This window comes from Mirounga leonina, unplaced genomic scaffold (assembly GCF_011800145.1).
Source record: "Mirounga leonina isolate KUSES-001 unplaced genomic scaffold, KU_Mleo_1.0 Mir_199, whole genome shotgun sequence".
Lineage (NCBI taxonomy): Eukaryota > Metazoa > Chordata > Mammalia > Carnivora > Phocidae > Mirounga > Mirounga leonina.
Window position 1 is genome coordinate 13,394,048 of NW_023270498.1, and position 24,927 is coordinate 13,418,974.

General features: G+C 40.2%; 1 protein-coding gene across 2 annotated transcripts in view; it reads right to left on the reverse strand.

The window, feature by feature from the left end:
* RALA (RAS like proto-oncogene A) overlaps positions 1-19,395 on the reverse strand; it is a 74,699-nt gene extending 55,304 nt beyond the window's left edge. Inside the window, exon 1 of one of the 2 annotated variants that reach the window (XM_035026526.1) lies at positions 19,156-19,395. The gene's annotated coding sequence lies outside the window, so the exon portion shown is untranslated. The remainder of the gene's footprint in view (positions 1-19,155) is intronic. The other variant, XM_035026524.1, reaches the window with a different exon arrangement.
* Positions 19,396-24,927: the final 5,532 nt, after the last annotated feature.

A 24,927-nucleotide genomic window follows, 5' to 3' on the forward strand; every position in this document is an offset into this window, starting at 1 on the left:
CTTTATACTAATAAATACTATTTACAAAAACTTTACAGGTAAAATAGCAAATGTTTTCCCCATGAGACGAGGGATAAGACAAGACTGCTTACTTTAATCACTGCTAGTCAGTAAAGTCTTAGAAATTCTAGTTAGTGCAATAAAGCAAGAACAGAAATAAAAGGCAAAAGACTGGATAGGAAGAAGCAAAACTGAGACTATTCATAGGCAACACTCCAAAACAATCAAATTTTAAATACTAACAAGTGAATTTAGCAAAATTGCTGAAAATGTGGTCCTAATTTAACATTATATTTCAATATCTAAAAAGTAATTACAGGATCAAGGACCTAAATATAAGACTTAACATAATAAAACTCTTGGAAGAAAAAAAGGACAAAAGCTTCATGATATTGGATTTGGCAATGGTTTCCTGGCCAGGACACCAAAGGCACAGGTAACAAAAGAAAAAATAGACAAACTGGACTTCATGAAAATGAGAAGATTTTGTGCATCAAAAGATGTTATCGACAGAGTGAAAAGGCAACCCACAGAACAGGAGAAAATATTTGCAAACCACATCTCTGATAAGGGATTGATATCTAGAACATCGAGGGAGAGCTGTAACTCAACAACAAAAACACCAAACAACCTAGTTTAAAAATGGGCAAAGGACTTGAACAAACATTTCTTCAAAGAAGGTAAACGAATGGCCAACAAGCACATGAAAAGCTGCTCAACATCACTAATTGTTAAGAGAACTGCAAATTAAACTACAATGAGATACCATTTCACATGCATTAGGATGACCACTATCAGAAAAACAGAAAACAAGTGCTGGCGAAGATGTGGAGAAATCAGAACCCTTGTGCACTGCAGTGGGAATGTAAAATGGCACAGCCACAGTAGAAAACAGTATGGCAGTTCTCCCCAAAATAAAAAACAGACTTACCACAGGACCCAGCAATTCCACGTCATGCTTTGTACCCAGAAGAATTGAAAGCAGGGTCTTGAAGAAATATTTGTGCACCTGTGTTCAGAGCAGCATTATTCACAATAGCTAAAGCATGGAAGCAACCCATGTGTCCATGGGTAAATGAATAAGCAAAATGTGGTGTGGTAAACACACACACACAATGGAATATTATTCAACCTTAAAAAGCAAGTAAGTTCTGACATGCTACAACATGAATGAATGCTGAGGACATTATGCTAAGCAAAGGAAGCTAACACAAAAAGGCAAATACTGTAAGATTCCATGTATATGAGGTATTTAGAGCAATCAACATCATAAAGACAGCAAGAATGTGGTGGTTCGGGGACTAAAGGGAAGGAAGAATGTGAAGTTATTATTTATTGAGTACAGAGTTTCAGTTTTACAAGATGAAAAGAGTTATGGGGACGGATGACAGTGGTGATGGTTGCCTAACAACGTGAATGTCAATGTATTTAATACCGCTAAATTGTACACTTAAAATGGTTAAGATGGTAAATAGCTTATGTATTTTAGCACAAAAAAAGGAAACAAAACCAGTAATTACATAGAATTTGAGAATGAAAACTTAAAAATAAAGTATGTATAAGACTGTGTTGTCTTTTGCTGCACAAATTACCCTAAAACTTAGTGACTTAAAATAACAAACATTTATTATCCTACAGTTCAAGCAGCCTAGCTAGGTGGTTCTAGCTCAAAGACTCTCATGAGGCTACAGTCAAGATGCTGTCAAACTGCAACCATCTAAAGGCTTAAACATTGGAGAATCTGCCTCTAAGATGTCACTCACCACTGGGCTGCTAAATGTTCTCTTAACATGACAGCTGCTTTCTCCAGATGAGTGATCCAAAAGAGCAAGGCAGAAGCCAAAGTGTCTTTTATGACCTAGTCTTGGAAGTCACACAATGTCATTTGGTCAATGTGAAAGGGAACAAAGAGGCAACAATCTCTGGTGGGCAATTTGGAGGATGGCGACCACAGAGAACTTTAAATAAAAAATTATAAAACAGCAATGAGAAAATTTAAAGAAGACCTAAATATGCTTTAGTTTATGTTTATGGACTGGAAGACTCATTACTGTAAAAAAAAAAAAAAATGTCAATTCTTCTCAAGTTTATTTATAGATTTAATGCAATCCCAATCAAAATCCCAGCAGGTTTTTGGTAGAACTTGGCAGTTGATTTAAAAATTTGTATGGAAACATGGGGCATCTGGGTGGCTCAGTTGGTTGAATATCTGCCTTTGGCTCAGATCATGGTATCGTGGTCCTGGGATTGATCCCCGTGTCAGGCCCTACGCTCAGAAATGAGCCTGCTCTCCCTGCCCCCAACTCATGCTTTCTCTCTCTCAAATAAAGAAATAAAATCTTAAAACAAAAATCTGTATAACATCCAACATCCAAGACCAATTTTGAAGAACAGTCATCGAAGTACCCAGTGGTTGGCAAACTAGGCTGCTTGGGTTTCTTCCTATAATAAATTTATTTTACTTACTTTTTTTTTTTAGATTTTATTTATTTATTTGACAGAGAGAGACACAGCGAGAGAGGGAACACAAGTAGGAGGAGAGGGAGAAGCAGGCTTCCTGTGGAGCAGGGAGCTGGATGCAGGGCTCGATCCCACAACCCTGGGATTATGACCTGAGCCGGAGGCAGACACTTAATGACTGAGCCACCCAGGCTCCCCTATTTTACTTACTTTTAATGATAATGTATTTTTTAAGTGTTGGAACTATCTCAAATTTATAGAAAAGTTACAATACAGAAAATTTTCTCCCTGAGCCATTTAAGAGTAAGTTGCTGGGGCACCTGGGTGGCTCAGCCAGTTAAGCGTCCCAACTCCTGATTTTAGCTCAGGTCCTGCATGATCTCAGGGTTGTGAGATTGAGCTGTGCGTCTGGCTCCGTGCTGGGCGTGGAACCTGCTTAAGGTTGTCTCTCTCCCTCTGCCCCTCCTCTGCTCTCTCTCTCTCCCCCATCTCTCCAGGAAAAAAAAGAAGAAAAGAGTAAGTTGCTGATAAGATGCTTCATCTCACCTGAACACTTTTGAGTTTATTTCCAACAAACAAGGACAATCCCCTATAAACCAATATACAGTCATCATCATTGGGATATGAACATTAACATAGTCCTATCATAGAATCCTCAGACCCCATCCAAGATTCTGCACTGGCTTAGAATCATGTATTGCATTTAATTGTTCCATCTCTTTGGCCTTCTTCAGTCTGGAACAATTCTTCATACTTTGACTTTCATGAACTCAACAACTTTGAAGATTACTAACCAAATATTTTATGGAATGTCTCTTCATTGAGTTTTGTCTGATGATTAGATTCAGGTTATGCATTTTCCATAGGAACAACGAAAAAGTGATGCTGTTTCTTCTGTTCGCATTTCTTTTTAACAGACTTTATTTTTTAGGGCAGTTTTAGGTTTGTAAATAAAGTTTTGTTGGGACATAGCCACTCCCATCTGCTTATGTATTGACTATGGCTGCTTTTTATTACAACAGCTGAGGTGAGTAGTTTTAAGAGACCATATGGCCTGCAAAGCCTACATTTGATATTTTGGCCCTCTGAGAAAACCTTTGCTGACTCCCACTCTACTGACTATAAAGACTTCTACAATCATTAAGACAGTGTGATATTAGTGAATGGATACACCAGGAGTTGGCAACTTTTACTGTTACGAATGTAAATGTATCCACTTTAGAAGATAATCTCACCTGAACACCAACTTGAAAATTAATTTCTAACCTGTTTAAATCTATAATTTCACTGGATTTTGAAAACATTTATTACAAATAGACACAAAAAAGGAAACACATTTTGATGAATTTGCAAGAACTGACTGACATCAGAGAAAATGGAAATCAGCAAGACAAATTTCATGAAAAACTGTTCTTATTTATTAGATAAAATTAAAAACGGACGACTATCTTAAGCCAACACAATCAACAACATCATTCTCCCATTTTTTATCTATATCTTAATGAGGCATCTATTTCAAATGTGACAAGCATTAAAACAAATATAGAACAGATTGCACCTAAAACCAAGCCTTTGAATCACCATTTCACAAAGTGAAGTGACTTTCACTAGAATGAAGACCGTGTAAGCAGAGATTTTTTTTTTTTTTTTTGGCATATATTATGGTCTACCGTATCCCCTAGCACCTGTAAGAGGGCCTAAATAACACTTGTTTTTTTACTTATTTTTTTCCAGCTTTATTGAGGTAAAATTGATAAATTTCTATTTGGAGAAATTGTATACAACATGATGATTTAATATACTATTTATCTGTTGTATGAATGAACCAAGACTTGTAAAAGTTATAATAAAGCACATCTGACTACAGTGCTTTCACTAAACAATGTTTTAGTGCCAAAGAAAAAATTTATACTATTAAAATTTTTAAATTTAAAATAGCTTATATAACCTCCCATTATTTTCTAATTTATATTTTATGATTTATAATGTATACTGTATAACCGCACAGCAGTATATGTGTGCGATTTAAAAATAAATATACACATGGGGGTTTCTAGAATTCTGTAGTGATGGGGCATATGATCAAAAAGAGATCACTCCTCTGTAGCAGAGGTACTCAAAGCCTAACTAGTTAATGACCAGGAAAGAACAAATTTGAGAGCATACATTCGGAAACTTATAGAGAAACTTAAGAGTGATTTTGTATGTGTTCAATCTAACTTTTGAAATGGGCTTGTTTTCTGTTTTTAAAATTTCATTTTTTAGGAATTCATTTTTATCGTATTTTACAAACTTCTCAGTCTGATACGTATTGAGAATTTTAAAAACAGTTCTTCATCAAAGTTAATTTCAGAAGCACTGCCATCGGGAATGATCAAAACACAAATCTGATCATAATGCTTCCTAAATTTATTTGATGGCTCCACAAGGGCCTGAGATGAGGGGCTTTATGATGGGTCTACAACCCTCCCAACCCTCTCCCTCAGGGCCTTTGCACTCTCCCCTCCTTACCCCTCAGGAATACACCACACTCACTCTAAATTCATGGCATGAATTTGATTCCCTGGTCCTGAACCCTCAATGTCCAGCTCAACCTGATCCTAATTTCTTTTACCAAATTCCTACTCATCCTCCTGGTGGTCATTTCCAGAAAACTCTCCTTGTTCCTTAAGCGTAGGTTGAGTGCCGGTCCTTTTACGTGTCCAGCACAGCACCTGGCACACAACAGGTGCTTATTCATTCAACAAACATTTTATTAAACAAAACCTACGTTCATGTCACCACACCACACTGTCTCCCACAAAATGTTCTATACTTCTCTTAAAAGTTTCATTCTACTGACAAATAAATGGATGTCTATCAGCGTCAAATATTAAAGAATAAACAAAACAGATTATAATTTCTAAAGGGAATCCCCCAACTACTATCAATCTTCCCTTTCTCGTTTCATTTATGAAACATTATTGCCAACATGTCCAAGTTTCGGAATGAAGAAAAAACACATTAGCAACAACTTTCATCTCAAAATTACTTTCATATGACTGCCTTAAAAGGGAATGCTTCCTGGGATGCCTGGGTGGCTTAATCGGTTAAGTGTCCAACTCTTGATTTCAGCTCCGGTCATGATCTCAGGGTCGTGAGATCCAGCCCCATGTAGGGCTCTGCCCTGGGTGTGGAGCCCGCTTAAGATTCTCCCTCTCCCTCTGCCCCTACCCACCTCCCACACTCCCCACCTGCTCCCATGTGTGCGCACGCTCTCGCTCTCTCTCAAAAAAACAAAACAAAAAAACCCAGAATGCTTCCTTCTAAACCCTCCTGCCCTAAAACACAGGTTTACTGACTAATCTAGGAAAAATAAACTACAAAAAGGAAACCTGCTGCTGTTTATCCTTGGCCCAAATACTTCAGTGTAAGTGAAAATATTTTATACTGACAGTAAGTTGAAAAAATGAGTCCAGAGTTCTGAACCCAAATGATGTTATAATTACAGTCTCAGTACTTTAAGCCAAAGAGCACTTCACACTTTTTTTTTTAAGATTTTATTTACTTATTTGACAGAGACACAGCAAGAGAGGGAACACAAGCAGGGGGAGTAGGAGAGGGAGAAGCAGGCCTCCCGCCGAGCAGGGAGCCCGATGCGGGGCTCCATCCCAGGACCCTGGGTCGTGACCTGAGCTGAAGGCAGACGCTTAACTACTGAACCACCCAGGTGCCCCAACACTTCACACTTTTATGGAAAGTCACTGGAAAGTCTGAATGTATCATACTTCTTCATCTATCAACATATAAACAGCACAAAGTAGTTTATAAGCAGAGGTTGGGTTTCCTACATTTTTCACAAATCTGTCAGGTAATTATATACATTCTATGCTGCATGACAAACTGTTCTTAATATAAAGTTACTAAAATTTCACTAAAAGCACAGAGAAGCTTACTGTTTTATAATCCTCAATGGTAGCAATGCCCTGACAAGATTACTACTAGGTTTTAAACAACCAAAAAAAAAAAAAAAAAAGGACCCTATCAATATTCTGGCACTATACATTTTAATCTTTTTTTGATTGAAGAACAAATTGTCAATATGTGCATCAAAGACTTAAAGATGTAATAATATTAGAGACAGTTGAAACTTACAAGAATAAAGGGCAGTTGACCACTTATATCAAAACAGCAACCAAGTGAACAAACTGGGGTTTGGAAGAAAAGGAGAAGAAGGGTAAAACCTAAAGTATTTCTGGAATAATACAATCTTACACTTTTACTTCCCAATCCAAAAGAAAGCAACTGTTAACTAGGTAATTTAAGAAGAACTCACATACATTTTTATATGAAAATTTAAACTGTTCTGCTTAGTCTAATAACAGCATTCTCTAAATATTTATCAACTGATGGCAGGGGAAGTGGATCAGAATGTGCTGGCACACAAAGGGAAGACAAGCTGTAATAAACCTTAGCACATCCAAGATGGGAGAACCTTGGTAATTCAGCCAACGTTATAGGAAATGACAAATTCTAACTGTATAGATTACCTCCCGCAATCAATCATCAACAAGTGAACAGCTTATTTTACTTAATGCTTAACACACATTAAAAAAATCATCATCATGGGAATTTAGTAAAGAGATGATAATCGATGAGAAACGGGCGATTTAGCCACCAGAAGCAGTATCCAGGTAGGATAGTACTCTTAATTTTTGAGGTGCAGTCAACAAAGTTTTTGAGTTCAGAATTGTAGGTCTCACAAATTCCTCAACTTAACTGAGTAAGCTTTTTAAAAAATTCCTTGATAACCCAGAATCCTAATAAGCAACTATTCTCCTGTTCTTAGAGGCTATTATGACTCCGGGGCCATTTTCCCCGGATTCTGTAGCCCTAGAATGTGGAACTGTGAATTCTCCTATGGTCATGTACAAGTCTTTCTGCCTCTTGCTTTCCTCTGATAGTTGTCCCTCACTGATCACTACTGCCTATGTGCTTGCCTTCAGCAGCATCCCTTCACCCCTAACGACTGTTCGGACGCAAACTACCAGGCTTACTGTAATTAGATATAAAATAAGAGTTCTGAAAGATGGCATAATTATTCTCTTGAGCATCAGATGCATAATAGCCTTTGGTGCTAGGACCTTGCTTTTCTACTGTGGATGTTCAAAGGTCTGTTGTTTTTTCTATTTGTTTTTAAACTTTACTTCCTCATTCTGATAGCCTTTCCGTTTCCTCATCTTCTACCTCATCTGGCTGAATCTGGACAATTAAATGGAAATAATGAATCTGAAATTGTTTAGCGTCAGGGCCTGGCCACAGAAGGAAATCTACAGATTCAAGTTTCCTCCTTCCTCTATTCAGTGTGTTTCATATTTTAAGTTGTAAAATTTGACCTCGAAATAAGTGAATGTTACCGCATTGTTTTTGGAAGCCTGTGATCAGAATAGTTAGGAACTAACTAAAGAAATGAGGGGTCTTTGGCCTGAACAGGCAGACACTTGGGAAGCTGGCAAAGGACTTGTATCACTGCCATCTTCAATTACTTGAAGAAAGGTATCTGCAAAATGCCTGTTCTCAATTCTGTCAACAGATATACTGTGTTTAACAAGGGTTCAAAAATACGTCTGGGTACTAAGTGCTTCTTCAGAGAGCAAACCAGGCACAAAGAGAAGTCACAGAATAATACACTTCAGTGCAAATCAAGAATGAATTTTTAAATGAAAACATCCAAAAATGACCCAGATTTCCGTAAGATCACTGCAAGTGCTTAAGCAATGGCTCATGGCTGCGTAGTTTTGAAGGGGTTTTTGTAAACGGTGGAAGAATACGTTAGAAAACCTTTCAAGGCCCATTCTTTTTTTTTTTTTTAAGATTTTTATTTATTCGACAGAGAGAGAGAGTACAAGCAGAGGGGGAGTCGTAGAGGGAGAGAGAGAAGCAGACTTCCCACTGAGCAGGGAGCCTGACGCAGGGCTCGATCCCAGGACCCTGAGATCACAACCTGAGCAGAAGGCAGACGCTTCACCATCTGAGCCACCCAGGCGCCCCTCAAAGCCCATTCTTCTAACTCAATGAGAGATGATACATTTGATACAGACAGGCCCAAACCCTAAGTTCTCATTTCTGCATTTCACTTCCATACTGAAAACAAACCCTAAAGAGTACTGGAAGGGTATGGAAGCAACTTCAGGGACAGTATTTATACAGTGGTTAGAGCTATCTACTAAAGATTTTATTTTTTTTTTTAAAGATTTTATTTATTTATTTGAGAGAGAAAGAATGAGAGAGAGCAAGCACATGAGAGGGGGGAGGGTCAGAGGGAGAAGCAGACTCCCTGCCGAGCAGGAAGCCCGATGCGGGACTCGATCCAGGGACTGCAGGATCATGACCTGAGCCGAAGGCAGTCGCTTAACCAACTGAGCCACCCAGGTGCCCTCTATTAAAGATTTTAGATAAGAATCCTTTTAAGTGATAAAAATTATCTCCTTTTTAGAGCAGGAAAACCACAACTACATCAACAGCATCGTCACAAGCACCATACACATCATACACCCAATGTCATGAAAAGGAACTGGGAACTATCCTTACTTTTAAAAAACCACTTTGAAGATGAATCATACAACATATGGACACTGACAGGGCTTGAGAATCCAAGTAAATGAAAGAGGAGAGAAGGAAACTAATTATAAAAAATTGATTTCAGCAATCTGTAGGAATGTAGGAACTCCAAGACAGTCAGATATAACCCCCACTCAGAAAGCTAAAGAAAACTACATGAAAGAACACTCGAGGGGCGCCTGGGTGGCTCAGTCGTTGAGCGTCTGCCTTCGGCTCGGGTCATGATCCCGGGGTCCTGGGATTGAGCCCAGCGTCTTCCGACACCGGGAATCCCTCCTCAGTGGGGAGCCTGCTTCTCCCTCTCCTGCTCCCCCTGCTTGTCCTCTCTGTCAAATAAATAAATTAAATCTTAAAAAAAAAAAAGACAGTCTACACTGGATTTCTGGCTCTTACAACCAAAAGAGCCCTAATATCTGCAGTATCTATCTCTATTTGCTTCTTACGGTTCAGAAGGGAAGTTTCCCACCGCTTAATTGCAGAATGAAGACGAAGGTGACTATCATTGTCTTTAATTATTTACTCTGCTTTTGTACTAGCTAGACATGTGGAAGAATTAAGAAAAGATTTAGCTTTTATTCCAATTGTCTAAAAAAGCCCCATGGCAAATGAGAAAAATTAAGCAAGGCTCATGGTTAACATCATTACAAAAACAAAACAGCATTCTCTGAGAGAAAATCTTTGCAAATCACATATCTGATGAAGGACTGTATCTGAAACACACAAAGAACTCACAATTCAATAACAAGATAGATAACCCAATTTAAAAAAATAGGAAAAAAGATTTTTTTTTTTTTTTAAGATTTTATTTATTTCTTTGACAGAGACAGCGAGAGCAGGAACACAAGCAGGGGGAGTGGGAGAGGGAGAAGCAGGCTTCCTGCTGAGCCGGGAGCCCGATATGGGACTCGATTCCAGGACCCTGGGATCATGACCTGAGCCGAAGGCAGTCGCTTAAACAACTGAGCCACCCAGGCGCCCCAGGAAAAAGATTTAGGTAGACATTCCACCAAAGAAAATTTGTGAATGGCTAATAAGCACATGAAAAGATGCTCCACCATTAGTCATTAGGGAAATGCAATTAAATCACACTGAGATACCAATTTATACCCACTAGAATGGCCATAATAATTTCTAAAAAGACTATAACCACTGTTAAAGATGCAGAGAAATGGGAATTCTCAAACTCGGCTAGTGGAAATGCAAAATAACATGTAGCCATTTGGAAAACAGTTCAGCACCTTCTTAAAAGGTTAAACATAAATGTACCATACCACTAGGCATTTCGACTCTTAGGTATATAAAAACATATGTCTACAAAAAGGCCTGTACATGAATGCTCATAGCAGAATTACTCATAATAACCAAAAAGGGGTAAACAATTCAAATGTCCATCAACTGGTAAATGGATAAGCAAAATGTGGCATATCATAAAATGGAATACATACTTACTATTCACCAATAAAAAGAATTATGGACACATGCCACAACATGATGAACCAGAAAAAAAGAAAAAAAGAAAAAAAACAACAACCCAAAGATGACATATGGAATGATTCCATTTATAGTAATGCCCAGAAAAGGCAAATCTGTGGAGATAGAATGTAAGTTAATGACTGCCTGGGGCTGGAGGTGGGAATGGGGATTATTAACTACAAATGGGCAAAGGGATTTTATTGAAGTGATAAAAATGTTTTAAAACTGGATTATGGTGATGTTTACACAATCAATTACTAAAAATGACTGTAAGCTTAAACGGGTGAATTTTATGATATGTAAATTATACCTCAAAAAAGTTAATTAGAAAAGATGGAATAAGAGACTAAAGAAGACATAATGAGCAAACAGAAATCATGAACCTTGATCAGACCCTGGATCAGAGGAAAAACAGCTATTAAAAACACTGGGTGAGGGACGCCTGGGTGGCTCAGTCGGTTAAGCGACTGCCTTCGGCCCAGGTCATGATCCCAGGGTCCTGGGATCGAGTCCCATATCGGGCTCCTTGCTCAGTAGGGAACCTGCTTCTCCCTCTCTCTCCCTCTGCTTGTGCTCTGTCAAATAAATAAAATCTTTAAAAAAAAAAAAAAAAACACTGGGTGGCAACTAGGGAAGGAAATCTGAATCTGGATGATGTTATGGAATTACTACTAATTTCCTTGTGTGTTACAAGAGCATTAAGGTTATATAGGAGAATGCCTTTATTCTCAGAAGATGCAAGATGAAGTATATAGAGGCGAAGTTTCATGAGGTCTCCAGCCTTCTTTCAAATAGTAGAGAAAAATAAAGGCATCTATACTTAGAAAGATAAAGTAGGGGTAGGTGAAGTAAGGAAAAAAAAAAAAAAAGCAACATGACCCAGAGAGAAAAAGGCAACATGAGTCCCAGGAAAAGTGGAGATGGACAAATGGACCACTCACTCACCTGGTGAGTGAGAGCTCTTCAACCTAAGGACAAGAAGAGATTATTAAACAACCTACCTACCAGTGCTCCTGGGACAGTGAAGATGGACAACAGGCCATGGAATAAGACTTGTAGGGACTTTTGGGGAGGAGCTCCTCAGCATAAGGGGCAAGAAATTAATAAATATCCTACCATCCAGCACTCCTGGGAAAGGAAATACTTAGAATGAAAAGACAACAGGATGTGGATTGGGAGTTCACAAATGGACCTAGATAATTGTGAAATTATAAGAATCTACAGAAAATATGCTATTTAAACTCTGTGGGTGAATTAGATGGCAGTGAAATGAAAGCACCTCTAGAACTTGGGAGACAGCACTGGTGTGTATCCATAATTGACATGTGGATGGAATGTGTGCTAGAGGCCCAACACTTGCTTCCACAGAAGCATATCGCTTCCAGCTAGAGGACTAAGTCTTTGAAAATGAATTTTGGAGAAAGAACAGATGATCCAGGCCCTACAAACTTGTCTGGAACCACCCCACATCTGTGTACTTTAGGTCACCCCCATGGATAAACTCATCTAATTACAAACCTGCCTCACCACATGACCTGTAGCCCCAAGAACCCAAGCCATAACCACATCAACACAAGGTAAGCCTAATTTGTCTGTCTGCAATGCAAAGAAACCACTTGAGACTGCAAAAGCCTGGAAGGGCACCCTTAGATCATCAGAGACACATGGCAGCTTCAGCCCAGAGGAGAAAAGGAGGTCACCCTGTGGCATCCATGACTGGCTGAGAGAAGATTACGATGAAGTTCGACAAAACTGTGTGTGGCAAGGTAAGAAAGAACAAACTTAGGACTGGTTGTGTGAGCTGGGAAACTACAGATCAGTCCTTACCTTGCTTATCTTTGTACTCTGCCCGCTAAGAAAATCCGTCTTCTCTGCCTCTCCATTTATAATTATAGAGACAGTGAAGGACTGCAGTCTTTGAAAGGCACTTCCATATCCAAGTTAATATTTAGTGCCATGTACATCTTTGTATATCCACAGAAAAAATAATGAGGCAATCAGCACCTCTTATTAAAGACACTGTTAAACTGCAGTTTAACTGTCCTGGAGATATTAATCAATGCAATTAGACAGGATAAACAACTAGAGGCATAACCACTGGAAAAGAAAGGAGTGAAATCTCTGCAGGTGATATAATAGTATCTGAGCCTAAAAGAAGCAATGATAAAAGTAACTCAAACAATATGAGTTTAGCAAGGTAGCAGAAATCTGCAATATTCACATACATGAGTAATAACCAGTTAGAAGATATGATGTATAAGAAAATTCTATTTATAATAGCAACAACAACAGCAACAAACATAAAACGCTTAGGAATAAACTTAACAAGAAATGTTCAAAACCTGCATGAAGAAAACCATAAACCATTCCCCAAAGACATAAAAGTAGATTTAAGAAAATGAAAAAACATTGCTTGTTCTAGGTTAAGATGTCTCCACACCATCAAGAAATTAGTTCTAAGTTAAATCATAAGTTTAATGCAATCTCCATAAAAAATAGCAATAAGCTTTTTAATGAATGGACTTAGATAAACTGATGCTGAAGTTCACATGGAAAAATAAAACATGCAAGAATAGCAGGGACAACAATGAAGAGGACGAGCTATAATGGGGACTAGTCCTACAAAGAAATCATATACAATGCCTCTATGACTAAAACAGTGTAGCACTGGTGCATGAACGGTCAGACAGTCCAACAGAATAAAATACACCAACTACATATAGAAATCTAGTATGTGATAAAGGGAGCAAAGATTTTTTAAAAATAAATGGCATTGGGACAACTGGATAGTCATGCAGAAAATGATAACATTATATCCATTCCTCACACCATATACAGAAATATACTCCAAATGGATCAGAAAACTAAATGTGGAAAATGAAACTATACTGAGTATTAGAAGGCATGGGTAAATTCCTCTATAACTGGGGGATAAAGAAAGACTCTCTAATGATAACTAAAAATCCAGATGTAATAAATTTAAGATTAATATATTTGATGGGGCCCCTGGGTGGCTCAGTCGGTTGGGCATCTGCCTTCAGCTCAGGTCATGATCCCAGGGTCCTGAGATCCAGCTGTCGGGCTTCCCTGCTCAGTTCTCCCTCTCCCTCTGCTGCCCTCCTGCTTGTGTGCTCTCTCTCAAATAAATAAATAAAAATCTTTAAAAAATAAAATAGGGGGCACCTAGGTGACTCAGTCGTTAAGCGTCTGACTTCAGCTCAGATCAGGATCCCGGGGTCCTGGGATCGAGCCCCGCATTAGGCTCCCTGCTCTGCAGGAAGCTGCTTCTCTCTCTCCCACTCCCCCTGCTAGTGTTCCCTTCTCGCTGCATCTCTCTCTGTCAAATAAATAAATAAAGGGGCGCCTGGGTGGCTCAGTTGGTTAAGCGACTGCCTTCGGCTCAGGTCATGATCTTGGAGTCCCAGGATCGAGTCCCACATCGGGCTCCCTGCTCGGCAGGGAGTCTGCTTCTCCCTCTGACCCTCCTCCCTCTCATGCTCTCTGTCTCTCATTCTCTCTCGCAAATAAATAAAATCTTAAAAAAAAATTTTTTTTAAATAATCTTTAAAAAAATAAAAATAAAAAGTGGGCAAATAACGTGAACAATTATTTTTTTAAATGTAAAAAATGGCCCTTTAGTATACAAAAAAATGTTCAATTCACAAATTAAAACTATACTGAGATACCATTTCTCACCTCTTAGATTGGCAGAAATGCAAAAGCTTGGCAATATACTCCGTTGGTGAGGCCATGGCACTCTTACACACTGCTGGTAGGTATTCAAAATAGTACAGCTCCATTAAGGAGAGGAATTTGGCAATACCCAACAAATCTTATATATGCATTTATCCTGAATATTTACTTCCAACGATACAAAGACACACATATGTAAAGATTTCCATTATAATGTCATTTGTAATTGAAAAATACTGGAAATTACTTAAGTGTCCAAGTACAAGAGACTGGTTGAATAAACCATGGAGTACTATGCAGTTAAGAAAGAAAATTATTTAATTCATGTGTATTTTTTTCCCAAACAGCTACTAAGTTTTTAGGACTTAAATACTTAGTAAGTTGGTTGGGCTTATCTAATAAATTAAACCATTAGGTGTTTCTTTTGATCTAGGGATGCTGTGAAAAAGTTATTGATATGATAAGGATGTCATGAACTAAAAAAGTTTGGGAACTTCTGGTAAAGGCCTGTGAAGGCTTTTAAGAGTGTATTTATGTGTGTAGTTATGAGTTATGTGTGTAGTTACTATGGATTGTGGTCAACAAAGTTTATAATAGACTAATGAAGGCACTGCCCATAGTGGTAAAAGTGCTATGTTGGATTTTATGGCAGCCCAAAAAAGAGCAGCTAGCCCAGTCTTGAAAGTTGTTAAAGTTTTTATTTGTTGGTTTTTTGGCTTCTTGTTTTTGAGGGATGAGATCAAGAGAAAGAATCTAATCAAGATACAGTTTTGGAGAGGTACAACCTGCACTGAGTGCTGGAAGACAAGCAGGCATACAGTGGACTGGGGTAAGGAGGAATGGCTACAACGACAAGAAGAGGAAATGGGGCACTAAGAAAACGCTAGCATTCTAGAAGCTTGGTACTGCTGAAACAGAATATCCTGAAAGGGAAGAGATGAGGCTAGAAGGAGCAGGTCTTGAAAGTTTTGTATATGAGATTAAGGATTAAAGGAGTTTGGATTTTATTAATGGGCAAGAAGGAGCGGCAAAAAGGCTTTAAGCAGGGGAGTGTCACGACTGCTCTAACCAAGTGTGGAGAACAGATCCAGGTGGGGTGGGCAACAAAAGGCTAACAGGCTGCTGCAGTAATCCAGAATAGATGTAAGAGGGGCAGATGAACTAAAGCATTTGCAATCCATAGTGGGCAACCTCCATTTTCAATGAGTTACTACGCTAGCTACTCAACTGCATTAGAAAGCAGGGATCCTGTGGCTTAGATGACTACAATCATGATCTTTGTGGAAACTGGGGATCTCTGCCTGCCCTTCATGATGCATCTGGGAGTAGAAGTCATTTCATAATCTTGCTATGTTTCATTCTCCAACATGACATTGTCAAACCCTGATACTTAGTTTCAATAAGTGAATTCAGCAACCCAATTGGATCCCAGACTTCAGAAAGATTATGTGTGTCAAGCGTTAGGTCTATTGCATCTAAAAGAGAATTCTAACTGTGAAGGGCTTGAAGAATAGTATCCTAATATTTTATGTAAGCTTACTGTTTTTGGCTTGTACAAACTACCCTCTTGATGTTGAGGAATTACATCAAAGATTCAAATTCTCTTCTAAAATTTACTCACATGACTTAAAACTCATAGAGCTTTAATTTCATTTTTTCTATATTGTAACCAAATCCTTTTGAGTGTAATAAGGTAGTAAGAAAGGTGTCTTAGAAAAACAAAGAATAATTGTTCCTAATAGGGGCTGGGGAATGAGCCATTTTTTACTTAGAGCTACATACCTTTTTTTTTTTTAACCAAGAGATGAACACATCCTTCAAATTAAGACCATTAAAAGTGCATTTAAAAAAAAACACAACTGCACAGTCTTGAGAAGAGTAAAGAGAGTTCGACCAGCACTGAATAGCAATTAGACCCTTACAAGAACTCTGCCACCTTTAAACCTCTATATTAAACCCAAAGTGAAAATGATACATGGTCTGAAATGGTAAAAACAGACCCAGGATACCTCTGCTTCTTTTACATTCTTCCCAATTCTGCCTCTTGCCCCCACCCCCAACATTCCCCCCACTACCTCCTTTAGTGAAAGAACTAAAAAACAAGATTTCAGGAAAGGTCACTACAAAATAGGTTTTCCATAGTCCCCTCCAGTAGGGATTATTCAGGTACTTCAGAGGTGAAAAGCAGTAATCAACACCACTATTGAGTTCCTAACACTCTCCTCCTTCAGGACCCCTCTCTGAACAATACCAACCACTTCATCATGGCACACACAGTGGATGGTAACACATTTGTAGGCACGCTGGAGATAAACAGTGGTAACCCCAGGGCCCACCTGATGGCCAAGAGTGCTGAGATCATTAGATTCATTTCCTGAAGTTCAGCTCCATCAGAAACTTGTTTTTCCTCAGCCTTTTAGGATTAACTGCAATATGCAATGCTCCCAGAAATCGTTACTTTCAAATCCAGACTCTCCTAAATACTAGGTATTACCCTCCGGCCAATAGCTTCACTTGACCTTAGTAAAGTATGGAAAAACTACCTATCCTACAGAGGTACTGTGGAAATTAAAAATAATATAACTAAAGCTCTTATCACAGTGCTTGGCAGGCAATCAATGTATACAGACTGTTATTACCAAGAGGGTTGCTGAATTAAAGAGAGATCTGACCTCTGTACAGTGGTGATTTTGCTGAGATAAGAAACTGCAGGCTTCTCTCTCCTTAGTGTCTAAGAGTTAAAACATTTTATAAACCAATAAAAACCATAAACCGTCTCCCTGCTACTTGCAAATCATAATTCTTTGCCTCATTAAAAATACATACTATTTCAAAAATGACTGTCCTTGTCACCCATCTATAAGGGTTACAAGTGTGTGTAAGAGCGATACACACATATACAAGAAGTGATTCTGGTACATTCATTTATATCCTGCAGAAGCTGAGCTTGGAAAACCAGTGTAGGACCACACAAGACATGTGGAGAGGAAAGAAGATATCAGCACTAACCATCTATAGACAAAAATTATTCCCCCACACAAATGGTACACAAGCTTTTTCCCTATAATTAGCCCTTTTTTTCCCCTGAAAGCCCTGCAAAGAAAGGGTTGTATGAAACTACTTCAAAATAAGTGACACAGATGACTGCACACTCAGCAGACACACCACAGAACATCCGGATCTCTGCAAAGAAACGTGAAAGTGGCTACTGGTAAATCATGCCAAGGTCATATCAGGATGCCAGAGGATTTCATGCACCCATGGCAGAAATAAGCCACTATAAGCAATTCTGTGATGTATCAGGTTTTCCAAACCGTGGTAACTCCTAATTTCCTCTTTTTTATTAAGATATGGTACAGTTATCAACCCCAAACATAAACTTACTATCACTAGGAAATCTCTGAATAACCCTGGCTAAACATGTTTAAGTAGTAAGTACTGAAGACTGGAATACTAGTTATTACAATGTCCAATCACAATACCCCAAATATAATTTCAACCTTTCAGGGGAGGATAGTTTTGGAAGAACAGCAAAGGATTCTTCTTGGATTGTCCTTTCACCACTCTAAAAAACATTAAGACAACGCAAAGTCTGTATGTGCCAAGAAACTGGAACACAAAACAAAAAGCCAACAAAATAAATGACTCCTGAGGCAACTGTGGGATCACCTACACATTCATTCATTCAGTGAAGAAATATGGGAATAACTTCTATGTTCCAGTCATCACTTGTGAACACAGGAATGCATAAGACATGGTTCCTGCCCTGAAAAAATTCAAAGTCTAAAAATAATGTCTGAAGAGTCACAAGAGTCATTTTATAATAATGTTGTATTCATAGGCACAGAAACACAAACTAGTAAGATACATTTAAATACATTAATAAGCTAAAGAAAAGGCCTTCTACTGCGAGTTTACTAACAAATTTTGTTATCCGAGTTTGGGAACATGATTAAAGTTGTAATGTACTTTCAGGACAAAAATTAACTTATGACACATGTTTTATAAAGGCCTCCCCACTCCCCCTGCCCCCAACACACACCAAACACAATTTGTAAATTGGGTCCTTTTCAGCGTGACACGTAGGGCGTGGCACTGGAGTTCTCACACAACCCCAAAGACACTTGGATAAGCTCTCACAAGTCTGGACATTCAGGTTTCCCAAGCAAAGGCCAGTTAACTCCCTAATTCTCCTTAAACCTTGAAACAACACTGCCACCTCTCTGTGCGGTCATCCCTGCCCACTTACACACATATACCCAGGCTAAAGCATACAAATCACATCTTCCACTCCGGAAAACCATAAGGAACAAATCACAGGAATTACCCCCTACTCAAAAATAATCTATATTCTCTTCCTCGCTTGAGAGGCTAGATTACTCTAATATGGGTAAACCTGTGCAGTTCAATGCAGAGCATCTAATGACTTCAGTCTGAAAAAGCCATTCCTTTAACTGGCACAAAACCCTGGCGAAGATGCTTAAAAAGCAACTGCTCTAGTACAGGCGAGGAGTGAAAGAAAGGGAAGGAGGGGAGAGGGGCGGAGGGAAGCGCGGGGACTGCGGCGGTGGCGACGGGTCCCCCCAGGTCGCGGGCACCGCCCAGGCGGGGACCTCGGCGCGGCGGGCCAGAGATACAGGGTGACCTTCCGACGAGGCCAACTCAAGGAGGTGCTCGGCTCGGAGGACCGCGCCGCAGCCGCCGGCTCTCGGGGGTGCGCTCGCCCGCACAGCAGCGAACACCGCGCCCCGGATTCCAGCCCGGGCTCGTCCCGCAGCTCGCTCCCGGGTAGAACGCGGGATGTGCAATCTCGGCGTCCGGGCCCTGAGCCTGGGCCTCGGCCCGCCGCCGCCCGGACACACCCCCGCCGCCGCCACCGCCCCGGCGGCCCCAACCCCTCCCGGGGCGGCCCGGGCAGGCATCGCTCACCTGCACCGCAAGCCGGTCCGCCGCCCCGCGGGCTCCGGAAGCCGCGGCTGAGCTGGCTTCGGCCGGAGAGAGCTTGGCCCTTGTCGTCTGGGAGGCTCCCCGCCGCGAGCGGCAGAAGGACGAGTCCGACGGGCGGCGGCGGAGCCTGGGCGGCAGGAGGAGGAGGAGGAGGACTCGGGGCGCTCGGCTCTCCGGAGATCCACCCTCCTCCTGGCCGCTCTGCTGCAGCCGCCGCAGATCACTTCCGGGGCGCTGGGGGAGCGGGGCGGGGCCGGCTGGGGAGCGACTTCCTGTCCGTGGGCGGAGAGGAAGGTGCTGAGGGCCGGGGCTGGAGAACAATGGCCGGGAGGGCGCGGGCTGGCCGGCGTCCGCCCGCTGCGTGCCGACAGCTGGCTGCGCTGCCCTTTGGACCGCCCCACCCCCGGCTCCCCGCGCGCGGAGAGGTGGAGTCGCCTCCCGGGGGCTCGGGAGCTGCCGCAGGCCTCGCGGAGGTTCCCGGATCTCGGCGTCGGCGCCGCGACGTCCTTGTCTCTCTTCTGGGGACCAGGAGGGGGTTCTCGGGGAAGGAGGGGAAAGCGGAGGCCGCCATCTTGCTTCCGGGGGGCAGCCGCTTCTCCCTGGTTGTCCAAGGGTGGAGGCCGCTCTGTGCCGTGGCCGGGGTTTTCCAGCGTGGAGCTGGCGACGTGGCTCGTTGCGGGCCGAATCCTTGGAGATGGTTTGGTCAGTGGCCTGCCCTGGCTGGAGGGTTTCGGTAGCTGCCCTGGGCCTCCTGTCTAACTGCTGATCCCTGGAGAGCTCGGCCCGGAGGATGGTCTGTGGTCCTTTACTCAGGGGGTTCGAGCCTCCCGGACACCGCAGGTCTGGTGTCTGGTGCGGCGCTGAGCTCAAACGGCGCCCCCATCTTGTGATTTGGTAGCTTAAGTTAAAAGTGGTTCCACTAAATCGGTTGCTTTATTTGAATCCTTCCACAGATTGGAAATAGATCGCTTGCCTAACATCCGTTAGCACTTACAGACTTAGCTATTGACATATATTTATCCCCTTATCTCCTCCCACCGTTGAGTACCAACTCCCTGCTTTGCACAGCTCATTCGAGGAATACCCAGTCTAATGGGCAGACATGAAAGCAAATAATTATGATTGGAAGTGTGGTATATCGAGGTATTCAGAGGAAAGAATGGATGACTCGTAACTGCGTTAAGATTTTCAAGATAAGGGATTTTCCAACACAAAAATAAGGGGTGGGATGGTAAATCCAGATTCTAACAAAAGGACGTACAGCACAGGGACATATTTGTGTTTAGAAGTCTGGGTAGTAATGACAGGACTTAAAAGTTCAAGTCTGAGTTGCTGAAAAAGATGAATCTGGAGAAGCAGATAGGAACCAAATTGTGAACTTTCACTCCTTGATGAAGCAGTGGGTAGAGGAATGACCCTGGACAGTTTTACAGCTTAGGCTGTTGTTAGTAGAGGACATTAGTTGAGGGGAGGAGAAGGGTAAGAGGGCTTGTAGACAAGGGGCCGTGAATTCAAGAGACAGGATAAGGACCATTAGGAGAGTGTCAGTGAGGACCCAAAGAAGGTGGATTCCTAAAATATCAGGATGCCAAATAAACTGATTGTAATTGATTGCTGGGGGCAGATTCTGGGTAAGCAAATGGAAGTAGCAACATAGTGCCTTGTTTTGCTTTTGGGAGAGGGTAAAGGTGTAATTTACGAAATGAGATAGGGAATGGCTGGGATGGGATAGGGGAGGGGATGTGGAAATCAAGTGCCACTTTGGACCTGGCGGGCTTGAAGTACCAGTGGTGCTGTCTAATGGCAGTTGCTACATGGGTCTAGAGCTCTGGGGAAATTCTGGGCTAAAGTTAGAAACCACAGGCTTGTATCACTACATCCAAGCCCACTGCAGTCTCACTTCATTGAGCACAGTTTCAGAACCACTTCTCCCTTTTCTTGGGAAAATTGCTGAAATACTACATTTTAAAAATCCCCACGTGGTGATACGTATGCCCAACGACGTGCTAATACTCAAATGTTTAATGTTCCTGTTAAGGACCAGAAAGGTCAGGCTTACAAAAAACCAAGTATGACAATGATTAACTAGGATATAATCATAAACTCAGAAGATGAAATGTCATTGTTAATTTAAAAAATTTTTAGGCTTAATCATTGACAATAAACAACTTCTTTAAAGCAGCCACAAAGGATTGAGGATGGTAGGCTGCACAGATATCTGTTGAATGGAAAACAAGGAGGATGACTTCAAGAAGAGTGAGCAATGAGAACACAATGACAGACAACCTCAAGTTCATTAGTCAGCCTGTCTCAGCTGCTTCTTAGTTGTTGATAGCCACGCTAACCTAGCTGAAAGCAGTCAGAAATAGAATGGATCAATTTGAGCAGAGACTTCAGAAAGCTACAAATAACAAAAGCCCTGTAAATAAGAGCTACAGTGGCAAACCAAAGAGTCATTATTAGTTTTTATTCAGCATTTTTGAACATTAAAACTAAGGAACTCTCACCTTTAGTTCGTAGATTATTCAAATATATTATTCTCGGTTTTCCTAGAGTAGAAATACATGTAGGTGTATTAAACAACCCTTTAATGGATACCATACCGAACTGGAAATGAGAACAATGATCTCGAGGCCCTTTTTTGTTCTTTGTTCACCATATGATCCTAGCACAGTCACTGAACCTCTCCATGCCCTAGTTTCTTTGTAAAATAGAAATAATAATAACCCTCTACTGGCCTGCCTCTCAGAGATATTATAAGAAATAACAAATTAATGCTTTAAAAGCTCTTTGAGGTACTTGCATGAAAGGGTATAATTGTAACTACATATCATTAATAATTAGCACTAATATCCAGTAGAACTCATGAGCGTTCCTAAATTAGCTGCCTGGGTGACTCAAAGAACATGAAGGATTCTGTTTTTAAAATAGGCTTGGATTACAAAAAAAAGAAAGATAAGCTTAGATTTCTTCTTGTGAGTTTAATTTTTATTATTTATGATCAAACCATATATATTAAATATAGTATGAGTAAAAGTAAAAGAAATTTTTAGTAACTACAATTCTTATGTTCACTGCTGTTATAGCTAATCTATGTTTGGGGGGGATGTATAGGTAGGTATGCTTTTGTCAGAATCTTGTTTTAGAATTAATGATTAGTTTACTGCAATTAGTTCACTGGAATTTTCTATGAAAGCATTATTCATGTCCCTATAGAATAATAAGAATTTTACCTGCAATTACATGTTTATCTGAAACATGAAGCATTCCTGTGAGTCTTCTGTCATTCCCATCATTGCTTAATCAGAAATACAAAATCAAATATGTAGGCCTGTGAGGTTTTATCCAGTGTCTACCCTACAGTAGATGAAATTTTGCCCATTAGATTCGTGGCTTCAGTATTTCTATTTTGAAAGATATGCATAAACACATTTAAACATCCATGACTATATAATGTGCATATTTTTATATACATACTTACTATATACCAATTTATAAAAATATTATATGAATGTACATTAACTACACATATACTAACAACTGTTAACAACAAAAGCCTCTTTGGGTGTATTGGCCAGATAAGAAAAAAGTGGTTATAGACAATTTGTCACTATTGATGGAAAAGCAACTCAAAATATATGTTCCTGTCTATAATACTCATGGTTCCTTAACATTTATATTACTTCATTTTGTTTTCACAATTTTGTGAGGCACACATTGTTCAAAAAAAGAGGCCCAGAGGGCTTAAAGACTTGCTACAAATTGTCAAATAGCAGAGTCAAAGTCAAACTTTTGAGATTCTCAAATGCACTGTTCCCTGTAGTACTTGGTGGTTACCAGCTTGATGTGACAGGCCAGAACGTATTTATAGTACGGACATTTTTGGCTTGTGATTGCCTGCAGAATCTAAAATTCAGCCAGACTTAAATTTTTAAAACTTAAGCTGCTATTCTTATGTTTATGGCTGTGTCTTCAGCAAAAACTTTGTTTTATTCATCTTTGTATCCATGATGTCAGGCATAAATACTCAAAGTATTTTAGGGATGAAAATAAAAAGTATATTGTGATGATCAGTTGAATAAGAAAAAGAAAAACCCATATATATAATCACCTCCAAAACAGGCGTGTGCATGTGTGTGTGTATGTGTGTGCGCACACACATATATAACACCCTCCTTTGAATTCTGATCATCAGTCAGGTTTGGGAAGCTCTGGTTTCATTACCTTATCCAAGGTCACCCAGAACTGTAAATAGACCCAGAAACAAACTCAAATCTTACAAGTCCAAGTTAAAGATCTTTTCACTGGACCTTTACTGAATACATATGATGGGGTAGGAGAGAAAAGTAGCAATTTCAAGTTTTTTAAAGTATTTTTTATCATATTGTGTTACATGGTTTTGTTTTATTTTTTTAAGATTTTATTTTTAAGTATCTCTACAACCAACATAGAGCTTGAACTCACGACTCCGAGATAAGAGCTGCATATTCCACCGATGGAGCCAGCCAGGTGCCCGTCTGTTACATGGTTTTAAGATTAAATGAATTTAGGGGCGCCTGGGTGGCTCAGTCCGTGAAGCATCTGCCTTTGGCTCGGGTCATGGTCCCAGGGTCCTGGGATCGAGCCCTGCATCAGGCTCCCTGCTCAGCAGAGAGTCTTCTTCTCCCTCTCCCTCTGCCTGCCACTCTGCCTACTTGTGCTCTCTATCTCTGTCAGATAAATAAAATCTTTTTTAAAAAAAGTATTAAATGAGTTTATACCTGTAGAGTGCTTCGAACCGTACCTGACATGAGGCAAGTAACATGTTAAATAATAAGTCTGTTGTCTAATTACAGTGCTCCCGTTGCCCAGGGTTAAAATTGGTTAAGATTGTGTTAGATATAGGCATTTTCTGTGTAGAAAAAAATGTATGTAAATAATGGTGGAATCCCCGGTCTTTTTTTTTTTTTTTTTTTTGTCATGGAAGCTTTGAATTTGTATAGCTGAAAGTATTTCTATATTGTTTCTTTTAATCTTTCCTGACATCTTAAAAGAAATGTTAATAGTATACCTATTAGAGGGACGCCTGGTGGTTCAGTCGGTTAAGCGTCTGCCTTCGGCTCAGGTCATGATCCCAGGACTGGGATCGAGTCCTGCATCTGGCTGCCTGCTCAACAGGGAGCCTGTTTCTCCCCCTGCCTGCCACTCCCTTTGCTTGTGCTCCCTCTCACTCTCTCTCTAGCAAACAAATAAATAAAGTATTTTTAAAAAAGTAAAAAAAATAATATATCAAAGTTTTGGACTTGTAGCTGTGTAGTATTTTCATACCATTTTCTTTAAGATACAGTTATAGTTAAGGTACCTGAGATGATGTACTATATTTTACATTGTCCTCCTATCACTAAACTAGTTCCAAAATCAATTCTTACTATTGTGTAATCAAGTATTCATTGTTTAGAAGCCATCAGCTGCTCAGATTGATCTTTCAAATGAAATATTTCCCTGGAACGAGGTAATAGATAAACTTGGTTCTATTTAATTTATCTACTTCTCTACAAGTTTCTTTGTAGTCTTTCAACCTTTAACAAATTTTTATACTTGTCAACTATAAATACAATTGTACATTTTCACCCCGAGTAAATGAAGAACCCAATTTGATATTTTTAAGGGCTTTTTTTTTTTTTAAGATTTTATTTATCTATTTGACAGAGCCAGAGAGCACAAGCAGAGGGAGGGGCAGAGGGAGAAGGAGAAGCAGGCTTCCCGCAGAGCAGG